The sequence below is a fragment of the Chiloscyllium plagiosum genome, chromosome 9, assembly GCF_004010195.1.
Source record: "Chiloscyllium plagiosum isolate BGI_BamShark_2017 chromosome 9, ASM401019v2, whole genome shotgun sequence".
NCBI classification, from domain to species: Eukaryota; Metazoa; Chordata; class Chondrichthyes; order Orectolobiformes; family Hemiscylliidae; genus Chiloscyllium; species Chiloscyllium plagiosum.
Genome location: NC_057718.1, coordinates 74679881 through 74698590, shown reverse-complemented (window position 1 = coordinate 74698590; position 18710 = coordinate 74679881). Strand labels below are relative to the sequence as shown.

Here is an 18710-nt window from a genome sequence, read left to right as displayed (position 1 = left end):
AGTCTTTTCCCTGGGGTCGGGGAGTCCAGAACTAGAGGGCATAGGTTTAGGGTGAGAGGGGAAAGATATAAAAGAGACCTAAGGGCAACTTTTTCGCACAGAGGGTGGTACGGGTATGGAATGAGCTACCAGAGGAAGTGGTAAAGGCTGGTACAATTGCAACATTTAAGCAGCATTTGGATGAGTTTATGAATAGGAAGGGTTTGGAGGGATATGGGCCGGGTGCTGGCAGGTGGGACTAGATTGGGTTTGGATTACTGGTCGACATGGATGGTTTGGACCGAAGGGTCTATTTCCATGCTGTACATTTCTATGACTCTAAGCGAGTTTTTCCCATAGGTGTGCAATACAGGTGGAACCATACCAGAGGCAACAACCGAACCCAGGAGAGACCGGTCTCAGAAGTCAATTTGGCAAGTTTAGTTGTCAATGTCTGAATACAACGCTGTAAGAGCCCCGCAGCCTGAGGGCAATAAGCACAATGAGGTTGGCGGCAGATCCCAAAGTGAAAGTATATTTCATCATTGATATCCTCAATAAAGTGGGGGCTGTTGTCAGAGGACAGGCAAAAGGCAACACCAGAATGGGGAGTAATTTCTTTGAGCAAAATATTTACAACAGTTTTCGCAGTAGTATTAGAAGTAGGATAAGCTTCAACCGATTTAGGAGAAAAACATCTACAATAACCAGAACATACTTATAATGCTGACACCTTTGCAACTCAAAGTTAAGCTGAAGGATTTGGAAGAGCCCTTCAGGAATGGGTGTCTGTCCCATCGGGCAAGGCACACCCTTGCCTGGGTTGTATTCTTGGCAGGCGAGGCATCGAGCACTGACACTCTGAGTCATCTGCTGCAGGTGAGGGTGCCACCAGGTGGTCAAGAGGAGGTCAGACGTCAAGTGAGCATCACAATGAGTAGCATTATGCAAACAGTCATGAGACAAGAGCATTGGACATACCAATTTGACCAACTGGAGTGGTCCAGAATTTAGTAACAGGATTACAATAACAGCCGGCCTTGGACCACAGCACCTTCTCAGAGTCAGAGGTGTCCCCCTGTAAGATAACAACATCTTTAATGGTTGGCATTAGCTTGTCAGAGGTCGACTCACCCTTGCCAGAGTTTTCAGTCTGGCTCATCATTTTAGGCACAAATCATAAGATGGCCATGAGAGGCATCCTTGGTGGCCTCATCAGCAGTACGGTTACCAATATCACCAGGGGTTGGCCAGTGGTATAGGCAGCATACTTGATAACAGAAACCTGTTTTGGGAGCAGGAATGTGGTCAAAAGGTCCGAAATGAGCTGGCGATGAGAAACGGGAGTATCTGAAGAGGTCAAAAATCCTATATTTTTTCCAGAGCTGACCAAAATCATGGACAACTCCGAAGGCATAGTGGGAATCAGTGTAAATGTTCGCGCGAAAGTCCGTGCCGAGGACACAGGCACGGATCAGGACAAAATGTTCAGCCTGTTGGTCAGAAAAGGGAGTCTCAAAAGAAGCCGATTCTAGGATGGAGCCATGGTCATCAACTATCGCATAACCTAAGAGGCGATTACCTGTATGGTCAATAGTGGATCTACTAGTGAACATATTGATGTTAGGGTCTGGGATAGGGGCATCGGAAAGGTCTGGGCAAACTTCGATGGCCTCATTAATGAGGAGGAAATAATCATGATCTGGAGTGGACATAAGTAATGGAGGACAGACAAGGAAAATCGGCAGGATGAACAGTGGTACAGTACTTAAAGGCCAGTGGGGGGCATGTTGAGGAGGTGAACCTCAACGGTTTTGGCGAGCAGCAGTCAAATGGTGATTTTGCAATTTTCCTAACAGGGTGATCGCCGTGTGAGAGCTGTAGACAACAATATCCTATTGGAGGGTGAGGTTCTGTGCAGACTGTAAGCTGAGATTATTTGCAGTAAGGATCGGAGTACAACAGGGGTGTCCCAAGGCAACAGAGTCAAGTTTAGTAGAGAAATAGGCAACCGGACATGTTGATCTCCATGTAGTTGAGTGAGAACTGCGGAAACACAGTCATCCAGAATAGTGCAGTAAAATTGGAAAGTTCTGTCATAAAGGGGTCTTCCCAAAGCTGGAGCTTGTGACAAGGCTTGCTTGAGTTCATCAAAGGCCTGTTTTGCCTCTGAGGGGAGTTTGAAGCTCCCTTTGTAGGAAGTGAAAGTGGTCAACATCATGACTAAGAGGGCTGTGTTAAGAATCCATTGTTGGCAAAAGTTGACTATGCCTAGCCATTGGCGAACCTGTTTCGTGGTCTTTGGGACTGGGAAGCTAACAATAGGAGTAATATGGCTCTGTTCAAGGGAGCGTGAATCTGCCGATAGGATGAAACCTCGGAACTTTACTTGGCATTACGCAATTAAGACCTTCTTGGGAGAGACAATATAGTCCAGGCATTTCAGATATTAAGGAAGAGGATGACAACAGAGCGATTAGATTCTTAGTTGATACTGGCCACAAGGAGGTCATCCACATATTGAATCAATGTAGACCCATTAGTGAGGGTGAGGGAACGCAATTGTGTCTGTAAGGCCTGAGAGAAGAGGGTCGGAGAATGTACGTAGCCTTGAGGTAGTCAAGTCCACATCAACTTTTGGCCATTAAAAGTAAAGGCAAATAGGTACTGACTGTCTTCATGGAGAGGTAGAGAAAAAAAAGGCATGTTGCAGGTTGACAACGGCGAAAACTTTAGCTTCTGATGGTACCGAGGCTAAAATATGAGCTGGATTTGGGACTAGGACATGGAGAGGCTGTACAGTAGCATTGATAGCTGTCAAGTTTTGAACCAGTCTATACTGGTTTTGGGACAGCCATAATTGGAGTGAAACGTCGAATCTCCTGTTCCCTGGATGCTGCCTGACCTGCTGTGCTGTTCCAGCAATAAAGTTTCAACTTTGATCTCCAGCATCTGCAGACCTCACTTTCTCCTCGAGTGTTACATGATGACTGGCAAGGAACCAGGATGCCCTGGTGAAGAAAATCATCAATCATTGCAGTCAGGCTCGGTATTGCATGTTGTTTCAGCGGATATGGATGGCAGAGTAACATTTGGTTTCAAAAAGATTTGAATGGGTTCCCATTCCTTAAGTCCAAACATGGAAGGATGTTTCAGCCCATACATCAGGATGGATCAAGTCAAGTACATCCCGACTTTCATAGTGCAGGAGTGTGGACCAATGAGAGGTAGGATTGGGATGATAGAGGACAGTCACCCCTCGTGGGGATGTCTGCAGATGATGGCAATGTGGATCAACCTTGGTGATTGCACGGTGGACCAAAGGGCCCAGGTTTTTAGCATGCTAAGGTGGATTGACTTTCCGAATGATGTGAGGTGCCGAGGTACTTGTCTGTTTCCACTGGTGAGCAGGTATCTGAAAGTAATCTGCTTCACCCTCTGGCCTGGTAACCCGAGCCAGATATGTATAGTCCATTCAGTACCATGAAATCCCTGAAGAAACCTTCAAGGAATTGGTCTTGGCTTGTCCGATCATAGACAATAGTGGCATGACTGTCAGACTTTTGGGGGCTGTTTTAAAAAATTCTCAAGGTCAGGTTCGTAGGAGAGTAGTCTGACACAGAACAAACGACCAAGAGGCGAGTCTGCTAGAATATTGGTCTTGGCTTGTCCGATCATAGACAATAGTGGCATGACCGTCAGACTTTTGGGGGCCAAGGTCAAGTGACCAGCATGGACACGTATAGTTGGCATTCAGCTGAGTCAGAATCAAGTTAGACATCATCAGGGGAACAAACAAGTTTGACTTGAAATACACACAGCAGATCTCGTCCCATTAGGTTGCAGGCTAATGCAGTGGTAATTGCAAAGCGGTGGTCCAGGGAATAGCCTTGGAAATAGACAGAAACTGGATCAGAAACCAGATAATGATGGGTCTCACCTTGAAAGCCAGATAACCTTTGGGTTATCTCAGAGATTGGAAGGTTCATGTTGGATGTCACCGAGGACATTGAGTCTCCCCCGTGTCAATCAAAAAGGGATACCATCTGTTTTCGACTTTGAGTAAGACTGTAGATTCCTGCTTGTGAGATACAGACTTCAAAGGAAAGTTACTTAGTCATTGGGAAAAAGGATTATTTTGCGCAAAATTAGTGTATCATACTCTGCCTCTTGCTTGCATTGGCGGGTGATTATTAGTGTTCCCCCAGTTGTCTTGAGGGTAATTTCCATATCCTCCGCCTCGGCTCCCCCTAGTTGTCCCTTGGGGACAATTAGAAGCCCAATGGAAAAGGTGGCCACAAGTGAAGCAGCCTCGGGTAGGGCAATCACGAGCCCAGTGGTATGGGTTGCCACAATTGAAATAGCTCTGAGGGGGTTGTCTGGGAGGGACCCCTCGGCCATGTCCATGACTACGGCCTCAAAACGGTGGAGGGCTAATACTGTGACGCATAGGTAGTTATTGAGGAGTCCCTTCCTGGAAGACAAATTCCGACTTCACGCGGGTCGGCGCCTTGTCCTTGCCCAGATGCTTCCACAAAGCCTTAACAGAATGATGGAGTTGATTGGAGTTAGCGTCGACCCAATCCAAGTTGTTGGTCTTAACTGCAGAGGCAACAGAGGGCGTCAGACAATTCAGTAACAGTGTTATAATTAGCATTGGCAACACGGAAATTCAAAACCCGGTCACCAGAATAGGATTCGTCACATTCTCGAAACGTTCAAGGAGGTTCTCAGCAGATTCCTTACTTCAAGAGCGAAGTTCGAGGATATGAGTAAGATCAATAGGCTTTGTCAGTATGGTAGATGCAGCAGCCAGGATATCATCCTGTCACTGCTGTTCCTGAGCCATAGCATTGGTGAGGGCAGCAAAATCATTATAACATGATCAGTAAAACAGGCACATTCAGTCCAGGTAAAGATCTGTTGGAGAAGGGCCCAAAGGTCTTGAGAAATCCCATCATAAACTTTGATTGTGGTGTTTAGGAAATCAACAAACTGTTGAGGAGCTTTGTGGCAATCTGGAGCAGTACTGAGAATGGAAATAATTTCATGCTGCTTCCAGGGATAGTAAACATGGATAGTGGTGTTTTGACCAGCAGCACCAGCCTGTGGATTCGGCATTTCTCTCATGGGGAACAAACCTGGAGTTATCTCATCGCCTGAGTCTCAGAAGAGGAACTCGGCTTGCATCGTTGGACAAGTTGTGGCAAGGCATGGTGGGACTTAGAAGAATGGAAGATTTCGACTTCAATTGACTGTGAGTATTCCAGGCAACAGGGTCAGTAAACTGAGAGGGAGGCGGAGGAAGCGGTGTAGCCGTGACATCGGCATTTGTCTGAGGGCAACCTGCAGCTGTCGAACTAACAGGAGTCTGAGGAGTATAAGGAGAAACGGCGATGGCGGGGACGAATCCAGATGGAAGAACGACAGGGGCTGGCTACACAGGAACAACGGGGATTTGAAGATTGGATGCAACAGTTTGATAAGCAGGAGGTTGAACAACTGGTGGAAGAGGGGTTATGGCGGGAGGCAATTGATGTGTCGATCCAGTGGGGACTGTAATCACTGGGGGGCGCATTTAGTTTTGCTTGTGGGTTGGGTGGGGGTGGCGGTGCGTAGCGCAGATACAAACACCAATCGTCCAAATCCAAATTTTTGTTGTCTCCCGCATCCAAAGGCGAACCATTGAACTGCACAGTTCTTTTTATTAGTCAGTCACTGGTGATTTTTCTTTTTGTTTCTGTTGACGTTTGACTCAAGCACATTAATTTTTGAGGACCTCAATTAGTTTCATGGTACCATTATCACTCAATTCCATTCCCAGTTTGATGGCGGTATCCTGCCATGACTTCAAGACCAATTCTTTGTGACTTTCATAACAAAACTGTCGCCACAGTCCAATCAGTTCTTTTGCTTTGAGCCCATATTTCATCGCCAAATCAATTGCTGGGCTGATTTAACCAATTGATTATTTTTGAGGCTGCCAAGTGGCCACTGTTCATCACCTAATTTCTTATTTAAAGGTGCCAGAAAGTTTGCACAGGCCTTCAGACTTTTCGGGCTGCTTTTCACATAGTTTCACCAACGAAGATGACAAATCTTGTGTCTTATCTATATTATTACCCATCTTAAAAAAAACCCTTCTTTTATAATTTCGACCTGAAACTTTCACTAAACAACAACCCGACAATGAACAACAAAACTAATGACTTCTGCAAAACTTTCTCGACATTCTAAAACCCTGACAGTCTCATTGTATTGCGATACTTCCTTGTTTAGTCTTTAACAGAATAATTTGGAAATCAATTTAGACAACACCTATTTGACTGAATTTGAGTCCCCGACTCATTTGAAGTCTTCAATACTCAGGTCCCCGACCTGTCTATTTCCTCTCTCAATTCAAAGTGTTAGAGTCCCCGACTCTATTCCGGATTCCCAATCCGTAGTCCCCGACTCTCTTCCAATTTTTTCACAATAAATCCCTGCCAAGACCGATCCTTTTTGGGCTGGACTTAGCTGATAGACAGCGAGGGGTCGAGCCAACTGCGACTTGAATGAGAGGAAAACCAAATGGAGAAAATACTCACGTCTGGCCAGCCGATTCCTCTACACTCAATAGCAGAGGACTCAAGGCTCTTACGTTGCTGTCCAAAATCTATCCATACTGAATCCGAGTCACAGCACCAGATGAAGATCTTGACCCCCCCTCGGGGTCTCTCGATTCCGCCATCAGTCAATGAGCACTCAAAATCGATTTGGCTGTTTTAAGTCTTCACTCTTTATTTCTTCATACGGTCGAGAGAAGAGCGTACAGAAACCCAAAAGTTGAGTACTTCAGTATTCCTCGGACGAGCTGCACACAACAGCTTAATACAAAGACATTTTTATACTTTTCTTAAAGCAGGGTATAGGGTGTGATTGCATAGTACATTCAAACAATTATCAATCAATACTTGATATTGCTTCATTGGCAGTTACTTGGTCCAATGATACTAACTAGGAAACAACTTATGTCCCAATGCTTAGGTCACTTTTATCTCTCAATACAGAACCGTTACATCTGCACCTGAAGATCAGTCAGAATGGTTATTACTCCCTTGTCTTGTCGAATTACTTCTGTATTCTAAAGGGCGCATTGTCTGCTAATCTCTTTTTGCAACAGTGTGTGGTTAGTTATTTATAGCTATCTAGCAGAATTAGCATTTAGCAGCCTAGAAGCCATTATGCAGCTCTAGCAGAATTATCAGTTAGCAGCCTAGAAGCCATTTTGTCTTGGTAACTTGCGTTGAGAAGCCACCTTGTTGCTGTCTAAGTTACCAAGAGCATCAGTCAGGTGGTTGCTCCTAGCTGCAACTATTCACGTAGGCAGAGGTCATGAGCCTCCATGTCCTAGCTCAGCCTGTATTCAGGTTTCAGACTCTCAGTTGAAGAGGTTGGGGCTGCTGATCTCCCACAGCTGCTGCCAAGAAGATGTTCTCCATAACTGTATCCTCCTGAGATTCAAGCTGGGGATATAGTCCCATCAAGGCACTGGAAGGTGCCTCCTTATGTGCACCAGCATCTTTGTTAGGTACAGATTTGGTAGGTTGATGACGCTTAGCAATCTCTAACCGTTTAACGAAACAATGCATCATAACATTTGTCCCAAGTGGGATTGCCAGCTCCTTCCTGAGTATTTTCTTGCCATTCCTTAATTTTACTCAAGTCACAAGAGCCTCCGCAGGACCAACAACCCTGTGACCATCCATAAAGATCACTACAAAAAGGAGTGACATAGCTCATGTTTCATGGTGCATCATACTGCTAGTGATTCCATCAGAACAATGAGGTCTGCTATCTGTTGCTGTGATCTTATCATCTTACAACATTTTTGTTTTGTTCACTTTTTCATCTTTGGGCTGTATTCTGGGTGCCTCACATCTTCATTCGCGGAGAGGTACTGACCAGTGGTTCGATTTCCCATTTCTGTAATCTACAAAGAGACATTAATGGCCAAGAATGGAAAAGGAGAGGGAAAAAAACCTGTAACAGGTGCCCGCATGCACTAATCTACTATAAGCGCTCACTGGTGTTTCTCTTCCATCCAAAAGGTCGCGAAGTCTTGAGCCTATTTTAAATGGGTAACTACCACTTTGTCTCTCTCACTGCCCTGGTAAATGTAGATTTCTCCACGATCTTGCCTCAACTTTTTTGTAGTCTTGGCTCAGTTGTAGTCACTGGCTGGACACCGGACAGTCTCTACATGTCCCCACCGTGAGGGGAGCATAGGCCCAGTCCTCCTTTCAGCCAGAACTATCACACGCACTATTTCTATTATTTCCTCTTTTACTTTTTTTGGATGGTGTATTAATTGGAATTCTGCCTAACTCTGATTCTCTGACCCCAGATTCTGTCAAGGAAATTGCTTAATCTGAGACTTTGAGTCTTGTTTCAAGAAACTTTATTTTTTGTGAATTCACGGAAAGGCTGCTACAGTCATCACTGTCTCACAGCACTCTCTCAAGCTGAACAGTCAGCCTATTACTTATACAATGATACAAACAACTTTGCTTACATTCTGTACTTTACAATAATTCAAGATAAAGATAAGGACAGTGCAGCTATCACCTTTTTTCTTCAATGTTGCTCAAGGACAGAGAAACTAACGAGCTTAAGATACATTCCCTATATTTTGTCAAACTATAATTACACAAAATCTCAGTCTTTATCTCTGCAAGTATATTTCAACTAAAGCTGCGAGCCTGAGAGCCAAGTTTGTCAAGTATACTATCATACAGCAGTATGCTAAGTTTTTACTATTTCCACAAAATGTATTGCTGGATTTAGTGAGGAGTGTTGGTGCATGCTCTGCAGGAAGGGCCAAAGATTTGGTGATTCTTTCCAAACAAAGTCTGCAATAGTCATGGGTTTCTGTCTCTGGGCTAGCAGAGCTAAGAACTTCTGCCTGATGTGTTCAGCTAACTCAGCACCTGACTCCCTCATGCATTTTGGCAATGACAGGAGGCTGTTTGGCACTTGATGAGTCAGTCAGAACACTCAGTATTTTATTATGAATGTCTCCTGACAGCTGCCTTCTTATTAAGATCTTGCAGGGTTTGGCCCTTTGAGCTTGCAGTACCAATCATGGCTGATTGGTTTATGGCCTTAATTCTCCTTTTCTGTCCTCAAAAATCTTGACTCCTACTTAATCCCCTTGTAGTAGTATTCATTTGCAATTTTGCCTTCTGGTTAGCTGACAAATAAAGCAACCTTACACCTAACCTGGCTTCAGCCCACTCATAAAACAGTGACTAATCGCATACAAATCTCAATTCGATGTGACCCTTGAGTGTGTTTGCCTTTCCAGTGTTTGAGAAAACAGCTGAAAATGATGTACCACTCCATTGGTATAAACACAAAATACTGTGGATGCTGGAAGTCTGAAATAAAAAAGGAAGGTGCTGGATAATCTCAGCAAGCTTGACAGCATTTGGAGAGAGAAACAGAGTTACAATTTCAAGTCATTATGAATCTTTTTCAGAAGTATTTACAATTGAATAGTATTGAAAAGTCTCCTGTATTTCTGTCCAGATTCCTTTTGACAATGACAAACCATTTTTGAGAACCGCTTGCATTACTAGCCCACACTGCTTAGCTCTGTGTTGAACATACAGATAGCCAGCATGTGAAACATACATTTTTTTGCTGCAATCAAGTAAAGGAGATGACAACATGAAATTTGTGTTACCTAGCTCTGCCTCGAGGAGCATGGAACATCACAAATAATGGAGCAAGAGATGCATGCTTTTACCTTCTGCAGCTTTTTTTAGAAGAGGTTGTGACAGGAGAGGAAAGCAAAATGTGAGAAGCTAATTAGGTAAAACAAGCCATTACCTTCAATGGTTTGGGCTCTGGTATTGGCTACAACATTAGTTGCAGCTGTCCTCATGATGGTTAGCTACATTCTGCATTAAAGGAGGGCATACATGTCTGATTAATTGCTTCCATTTGGAGCTGTGTGAATGTGGTGGAAAAAACTTGGGGGATTCGCCAGTTATAGCCAAACTATAACTATGGTGGATGGCACGGTGGCACAGTGGTTAGCATTGCTGCCTCACAGCGCCAGAGACCCGGGTTCAATTCCCGCCTCAGGCGACTGACTGTGTGGAGTTTGCACGTTCTCCCCGTGTCTGTGTGGGTTTCCTCCGGGTGCTCCGGTTTCCTCCCACAGTCCAAAAGATGTGCAGGTCAGGTGAATTGGCCATGCTAAATTGCCCGTAGTGTTAGGTAAGGGGTAAATGTAGGAGTATGGGTGGGTTACGCTTCGGCGGGTCGGTGTGGACTTGTTGGGCCGAAGGGCCTGTTTCCACACTGTAATGTAATCTAATCTAATCTATGTAATCTAATCTAAAAATCAAACAGTTGGAAACAGCTTGAGGCTTTCTGCAGTGTCATATATGAGGTTTGAAGTGTGGCTATGAACATGAAGTACAAGTTATCCTCAGTACAAGTTGTTCCTGCTTCTAAGTGACATACTGATGGTGAATGGGCAGCTCAGTGGTTAGCACTGTTGCCTCACAGTGCCAGGGATCCGGGTTTGACCCCAGTTTCGAGCATCTGTCTTTATGGAGTTTGCACATTCTCACCATGTCTGCGTCGGTTTCCTCTGGATGCTCCAGTTTCCTCCCACAATCCAAAGATGTGCACGTTAGGTGAACTGGCCATGCTACATTGCCTATAGTGTTCAGGGATGAGTAGGTTAGATCCATTAGTCAGGGGTAAATGTAATAGGGTCGGTATGGACTTGTTGGGCCGAAGGGCCTGTTTACACACTGCATGGATTCCATGAATGGAGCAGTGTATTACAGACAAAATGTGTTACTTTCAATCTGTAATTAGGATATGTACATGAAAATTGTTGTTAATTTCTCATCCGTCCGTAGAGCTCATTCCAGGATTCATGAGTAAAAATAAAGATTATTTATTCCCACACACTTAACCTGTGAATCAGTGCAATGTTGCACATAAACAGTCTTACATCCACCCGCATGCACAAATATTGGTTACAACTGGACGTAAAAGAATAATTATAAAAATCGAATTTAACTTCTTTTTCCCTGCAAGCCTAAAGTTTCTTTAGTTTTGACGGAACGAAAATGTTAGAAATGCAGAGATTTTTCAGTGGTTGCAATGATTATTGTAGTTGATCTGCCCGAAGTGGTTTTTTTAAGCAGAACTTAAAAGTTGAACAATTATAATTTGGTTCCTGATGACTTACAGTCGATTTCTAGTTGATGACTGAAGTCTGTGATTATTTTTGATAATCCTGTCTGTGTCTGGTGTAGATGACTTGTAATTCGTAACGAGGTTAACATGTTAGAGGCCTCACTCTGGTTGGAAGGGAGGAACAGTCATGGTGCACCAATAAGCTAATGGAGGTTATTCAATTTGACATGCCTAAAGTTAAAAGTTGACTTTCCCTATTGTACTTTATGAAGCATGAAAATGATTTGTCTGCAGATGCTTCCATCTGTAGATTTTAGTTTATCTTTAAATAATTGCAACATTTGGGAGGCATTTGGATGGGTATATGAATAGGAAGGGTTTGGAGGGATATGGGCCGGGTGCTGGCAGGCGGGACTCGATTGGGTTGGGATATCTGGTCGGCATGGACGGGTTGGACTGAAGGGTCTGTTTCCATGCTGTACATCCCTATGACTCTCTATGTCTAATGAGATGTGTGAAATTCACAAGTGGCTATAAATGTCCATAATTACTGACCTATTTGCTTGAGTTTTGGGTGTTGTCTGGAGTTGATGGTTCCAAACTCACAATGTGAGCCACCTTAAAAACTGTGAAGAGAAATCTGTGTTAACGTTTCGGGTCCACTGACCCTTCCTCTGAACTGATAGAACCTAGGAGAATGTTAGATTTTTTGCAAAAGATGGAGGGAAAGAGGTAAGGAGTAGATGATAGGTGGGGATAGAGCCCAAAGAGAGAGAGAAGTTCAATTCGACAGACAAAGGAGTGGATAGCAATCTGGCTAGGAGAATGAATAGCTATTAATGGAGACTGTAGCTAACAATAGGTAGTGTGTGATGGTAGACTATGTGTGGGGTTGGGGGTGAGGACATGGGAGAGTTCAGGTCCTCAAATTATTGAACTTGATATTGAGCCTGCAGGGCTGCTCAGCAACCAAACAGAAAATGAGGTGATTTCTTCCAGCTTGCACTAAGTTTCGCTGGAACACTGCAGCAACTGGGAGCACAAGTTCTTTCTTGCGGGCAAAATGTATATGTTCTGTGAAGCGGTCACCCAGTCCATGCTTCAGTTTTCCAATGTAGAGGAGACCACATTGTGAGCAGGGAATGCAGTAGACCAGATTGTGTGAAGTCCAGGTAAAGTGCTGCTTTACCTGGAAGGCTTATTTGGGCCCTTGAATACTGAGGAGGGTGGAGGTAAATGGGCAGGTGTCAGACTTTCATTGCTTGCAGAGGAAGGGGCCATGGGGATGTGGGCAGGTGTTGGCACTGAGGGAAGAGTGGCCCAGAGTGTTCCAGAGGGAACAGTCCCTGCAGAAGGTGAGCAAGGGAAGGGAATGGAATATGTGTTTGGTGGTGGCATTTCACTGGAGGTGGCAGAAATGGCAGCTGATGATCTTCTGGGTGTGGATGTTGTTGGGATGGTTGGTAAAGACAAGGGGAACCCTATTGCTGTTGCGGGAGGGAAGGGGCTGGTGTGAGGGTGGAAGTGCAGGAAATGAGTCAGACCCAGTTGAGAGCCCTGTCAACAATAATGCTGGGAAATCCTCGGTTGAAGGAGAAGGCGGACATTTCAGAGGCTCCCTTTTTTGAAGTTGACGTCTTAGAACATATGTAACAGAAATGAAGGAACTGCGAGAATGGAAAGGAGTCTTTATAAAGAAGCAGGGTGCGAGGATGTATAGTCCAGGTAAATGTGGGAGTCAGTAGGTTCAAAGTGGATATTAGCAGCTAGTTTCTCTACAGAAATGGAAACTGATGTCGAGGTAGATCAAGTGAATCCTTAGAAGAATATAAAGGCAGTAAGAGGAAAATCAGGAGGGCAAAAAGGGAATATGAGATAGCTTTGGCAAATGGAACTAAGGAGAATCCAAAGGGTTTTTACAAATACATTAAGGACAAAAGGGTAACTAGGGAGAGAATAGGGCCCCTCAAAGATCAGCAAGGCAGTCTTTGTGTGGAGCCGCAGAAATTGGGAGAGATACTAAACGAGTATTTTGCATCAGTATTTACTGTGGAAAAGGATATGGAAGATACAGAATGTTGGAAAATAGATGTTTACATCTTGAAATATGTCCATATCATAGAGGAATAGGTGCTTGATCTCTTGAAGCGGATAAAAGTGGATAAATCCCCAGGAATCGATCAGATGTACCCTAGAACTCTGGTAACCGAGGGAAGTGATTGCTGGGCCCCTTGCTGAGATATTTGTATCATCAATAATTACAGGTGAGGTGTTGGAAGACTGGAGGTTGACTAACATGGTGCCACTATTTAAGAAAGGAAAAGCCAGGGAACCATAGACCAGTGAGCCTGACATTGGTGGTGGGCAAGTTGTTGGAGGGAATCCTGAGGGACAGGATTTACGTGTTATTTGGAAAGGCAAGGACTTTTAAGGATAGTCAACGTGGCTTTGTGTATGGGAAATCATGTCTCACAAACTTGATTGAGTTTTTGAAGAAGTAACAAAGAAGAATGATGAGGGCAGAGCAATAGATGTGATCTATATGAACTTCAGTAAGGTGTTCGACTGGTTAACAAGGTTAGATCTGATGGAATACAGGGAGAACTACCCATTTGGATACAGAATTGCTGAAAGGTAGAAGACAGAGGGTGGTAGTAGAGGATTGTTTCTCACATTGGAAGCCTGTGACCAGTGGAGTGCCACAAGGATCGGTGCTGTGTCCACTACTTTTCATCATTTATGTAAATGACTTGGATGTGAGCATAAGTGATATAGTTATTAAATTTACAGATGACACCAAAATTGGAGGTGTAGTGGACAGCGAAGAAGGTTTCCTCAGATTACAACAGGATCTTGATCAGATGGGCCAATGGGCTGAGAAGTGGCAGATGGATTTTAATTTAGACACATGTAAGGTGCTGCATTTTGGAAAAGCAAATCTTAGCAGGACTTATACACTTAATGATAAGATCCTAAGGAGTGTTGCTGAACAAAGAGACCTTGGAATGCAAGTTCACAGTTCCTTGAAAGTAGAGTCGCAGGTAAATAGGATAGTGAAGGAGGGATTTGGTATGCTTTCTTTTATTGTTCAGAGTTGTGAAAACCTGTTGCAGCTATAGGCCACGTTTGGAATATTGCATGCAGTTCTGGTCTCGTTCCTATCAGAAGGATGTTGTGAAACCTGGAAGGGTTCAGAAAAAAGTTTTACAAGGATGTTGCCAGGGATGGAGGATTTGAGCTATAGGGAGAGGTGAACAGACTGGGGCTGTTTTCCGTGGAGCGTTGGAGGCTGAGGGGTAACCTTACAGAGATTTATAAAATCTGAGGGGCATGGATAGGATAAATAGAGAAAGAGCCTTTTCCCTGTGGTGTGGGAGTCTAGAACTAGACGGCATAGATTTAGAGTGAGAGGGGAAAGATATAAAAGGGACCTAAGGGGCAACTTTTTCACATAGTGGGTGGTGTGTGAATGAGCTGCCAGAGGAAGTGGTAGAGGCTGGTACAATTACAGCATTTAAAAGGCATTTGGATGGGTATATGAATAGGAAGGATTTAGAGGCATATAGGCCAAGTGCTGGCAAATGGGACTAGATTAGGTTAGGACATCTGGTCAGCATGAATGAGTTGGACTGAAGGATCTTTTTCTATGCTGCATGTCTCTATGACTCTATAAATGGGCACGGAGGTGAAAATGAGTTTGACCTGATGTCACACCCGAGATTCATTAAGGTGGAGATGCAGAGGGATAACAAGCTGAGACCTTTGCCTAGAGGCATGGCATTCATCCACAAACTCCATCAACAAACACATCGACCTGGACCCAATATACCAACCACTACAGCGGACAGCTGAAACTGACAACCAGAAGCGGCAGGGACAGACCACTATAAACACCGGAGGAAACATCAAAGAAGCGCTTCGCAGGAGGCTCCCAAGCACTGATGATGTCGCCTAGCCAGGGGACGAAACGTTTGCAACAAAAACTTCCAGCTCGGCGAACAGAACCACAACAACGAGCACCCGAGCTACAAATCTTCGCACAAACTTTGAACCTTTGCTGAGTACAGAAAGTTCAGCATTGGAGAGTGAAAGGTTAGGAGGGATGGTGAATACCCAATTGGAGTGGGGTCAGGGGAGGGGATGGAGTAAGAGGGAAGAGAAGGGGAGGAAGGTTCCAGAGGGCGATGGGTACCTCTGAGTTGTTGCATCTTGTGTGCCTTGGTGCCTGAAAGGAAAAGAAAAAAATTATTGTTAGTGAGTCAGCCAGCAGATGAAGTGGAACTGCAGAGAGGTACAACCCAGAGCCAGCATGATGTGATGCTGTTGGAGAGAGAGGTCAACAGTGTGCATATAACACCATGTGGCACTGACTGTGGGTCTTAGGTTGTGGCGAGAGCAGCTGTCTGAGGAATGTTGAACAGAGAAACCTGTGATTATGGCTTCATTCAAAGCAAGAGGCATGAAACTTTCTCTCTCTGTGAGATAAATAGAGGGAGGGGCAGTGGGGCTGGGGAAAGATAGGTGGGATGGTGTTAGGTGCATGCAAGTAGGAGGTGATTGTGATTGGTCAGTGGGAAGGGTGGAGATGATAGGCAGGGAGGAAGATGGACTGGTTAGGTCAGGTCAAGGGGGTGGGGCAGAGAGGGAGCGCTTGACCTGGGAAGACGTTGGGCAGATTTGAAAGCTGGTAAATTCTATGTCAAGGCCATATCATTGTAAGTTCCTGAGGTGGAAGATGAAGTATTCTTTCTCCAGTTTCCGTGTGGCCTTTTTTGACAGTGGAGGAGGTCCAGAATGAACATATCATTGGGTGTGTCTGAGGGGGTGTTGAAATATCTGGCAATTGGAAGGTGGGATTGTTTTGAGCATCCGGGCCATAGATGTTTCCTGAACTGGTCCCCAAGTGCTCAGTCTCTCTGACGTAAAGGAGATCACCTCAGGAACAACGTATGCAATAAATCAGGTTAGAGGAATACAGGTTCATCTCTACAATGATTCTTTGGGGCCTTGGACGGAGGTGAGAAGGGAACTGTGGGCGCAGGTGTTACACCCCCAGTGTTTGCAAGGAAACGTGCCAGGTGTGGAGGAGAGGTTGATGGGGAGTGTGGACCAAACGAGGAAGTTGTAGAGAGAACTGTCCCTGAGGAAAGCGGATACGGGTGGGGATGTGTTTTAAAAAATTCTCAAGGTCAGGTTCGTAGGAGAGTAGTCTGACACAGAACAAACGACCAAGAGGCGAGTCTGCTAGAATATGGGCATTTTATTCCCCGCAGCGTCGCCACAACCAACGGGTCTGGCTTATACTCACTCTACATGTTACCGGAACTGGGAGCCGTCAGTTCTCGTAGAGCGGTTGCAAACAACCCACGCTCGGCGGTTAAACGTAACCCCGGAGCAGACTCACCGAACTGGAGACTTTTCCAGCTGATATACTCTTTTCCAGATATAAACATTCATGTGAACAGCAGAGCAAGGCTAAAAAACACATTCCATTCTGGTTACATACAGATAAGAAGATTCACACGGGGAGGTGTGTAATAAGATTCACACGGGACTAAGCAACACCTCCATTCCGGTTAGATTCACACATATATTGGGACATAATTTTTAACCGTTTCACCACATTCCACTGCTTGGCCCAATACATGTGTTACATTATGATTCACACATGTATTGGGACATAATTTTACACCACAGGATGGAAATATCATTTTAGTGGTGGGGTCGATCTGCAGGTGAGGGCGGGATGTTTGAGGGCAGAGGTTCGGAAATGGAGGTGATGTGGTTGAGGGCATTGTTGATCATGGGGGAGGAGAAATTATGTTCCTTTAAGTATGGGGACATCTGAGATGTCCTGGAGTGGAATTGCTCATCCTGGGAGCAGATATGCGGAGGCAGAGCAACTGGGAGTATGGGATCGGGGGGAGGAGGGTGGAAGAGGAGGTGTAGCTGATGTAGCTGTGGGAGTCATGTTTGAAATAGATGTTGGTGCCAAATTAGTAGCTGGAGATGGAGACAGAGAGGTCCAGGAAGGGAGGGAGGTGTCAGAGATGGTCAGATAAATTTGAGGTCAGGGTAGAAGGTGTGAGTGAAGTAGGTAAACTATTCAAGCTCCTCATGGGAGCACAAGGCAATGCTGATACTGTCATCAGTGGAGCAGTGGAAAAAGTGGGGTATGGTGCCAGTGTAGCTGCGGAAGAGGGACTGTTCCATTGATCCTACAAAGAAGGAGGCATAGCTCAGGGCCATGTGGGTGCCCATAGCCACCCCCACTGGTTTATAGGAAGTGAGAGGATGGAAAAAAAAATTAAGAGTGAGGACCAGTTTTGCCCAAGCGGATGAGTGTGTCAGTGAAGGGGGACCTGTTCTGTCTGCAGGAGAGGAAGAAACAGAGGGCTTTAACTCCCTCTTCATGGGGGATACCGGTGTAGAGAGATTGGATGTCCATGGTGAAGATGAGGTGTTGGGGGCCGGGCATTTGAAAGTCATGAGAAGATGAAGTTCGTGGTAGTGTCCTGAATGAAGGTGGGGAGTTCCTGGGCCAAAGGGGACAGGACAGAGTCGAGATAAGAGGAGATCAGTTCAATGGGGCAGGAGCAGGCAGAGACAATCGGTCAACCGGGGTAGTCAGGTTAATGAATTTTGCTGAAAACGTGTTGCTGAAGAAGCGCAGCAGGTCAGGCAGCATCCAGGGAACAGGAGAATCGACGTTTCGGGCATAAGCCCTTCGGGTCGGAGACAGAAACAGGCAGTGCAAGTTTGTGGAACTGCAAGGTGGTGGAACTATAAGGTTGGAGGCTCTGGATGGGAGATCTCCCAAGGCGATGAAGTTGTCAATGGTCTTGGAGATGATGGTTTGGTGATGAGAGGTCGGATCATGATTGAGGGGAGTGAGAGGAGGAGGTGCCAACAAGTTGGCAAGGTAGGGATTTGTGTGCCAAACTACCATTGTGTCTCCCTTTCAGCTGGCTTGATGATGAGGTTGAGGTTGGAGTGGAGGGCAGCACGTTGCAAGGGAGGGAGGTCGGAGTGGGTGAGAGGGGTGGAGAGGTTGAGGTGGGTAATGTCATGACGGCAGTTGGAGATGAAGAGATCGTGGGAGGGTACATAGAACATAGAACTTTACAGCGCAGTACAGGCCCTTCGGCCCTCAGTGTTGCACCGACCTGTCATACCAATCTGAAGCCCATCTAACCTACACTATTCCATGTATGTCCATATGCTTGTCCAATGACGACTTAAATGTACTTAAAGTTGGCGAATCTACTACCTGAGGTCTCCTGCTCCTCGGATGCTGCCTGACCTGTCATGCTGTAACCCTACATATAATAGGTAGCAGTTGTCACAGTCTGGTTCAAATTGAGATGGTCTGAATCATGTCTGGTACCTCTGATACCTCCTCCTATCTCCTCCGGACTGTGACCCCACCATGCAACATCAAGCCAAAGTATCAGCTACGGTCTCTGACCTCATTTCATCTAGGTATCTCCCCACCCATTGCCTCCTAGTCCTGTGCAGTTCGCTTC

At 45.3% G+C, this 18710-nt stretch overlaps 1 long non-coding RNA gene across 2 annotated transcripts in view; it reads right to left on the bottom strand.

Annotated features, from left to right (window-relative positions):
- Nucleotides 1–9832, bottom strand: part of LOC122552948 — a 14950-nt gene extending 5118 nt beyond the window's left edge. The window contains exons 1-3 of one of the 2 annotated variants that reach the window (XR_006312564.1): nt 9770–9832; nt 6567–7951; nt 961–1057 (exon numbers count right to left, since the gene is read on the bottom strand). This is a non-coding gene — a long non-coding RNA (uncharacterized LOC122552948). Of the gene's footprint in view, nt 1–960; nt 1058–6566; nt 7952–9706 lie in introns of both variants that reach the window. The other variant, XR_006312563.1, reaches the window with a different exon arrangement.
- Between the last annotated feature and the right edge of the window lie 8878 nt (nt 9833–18710).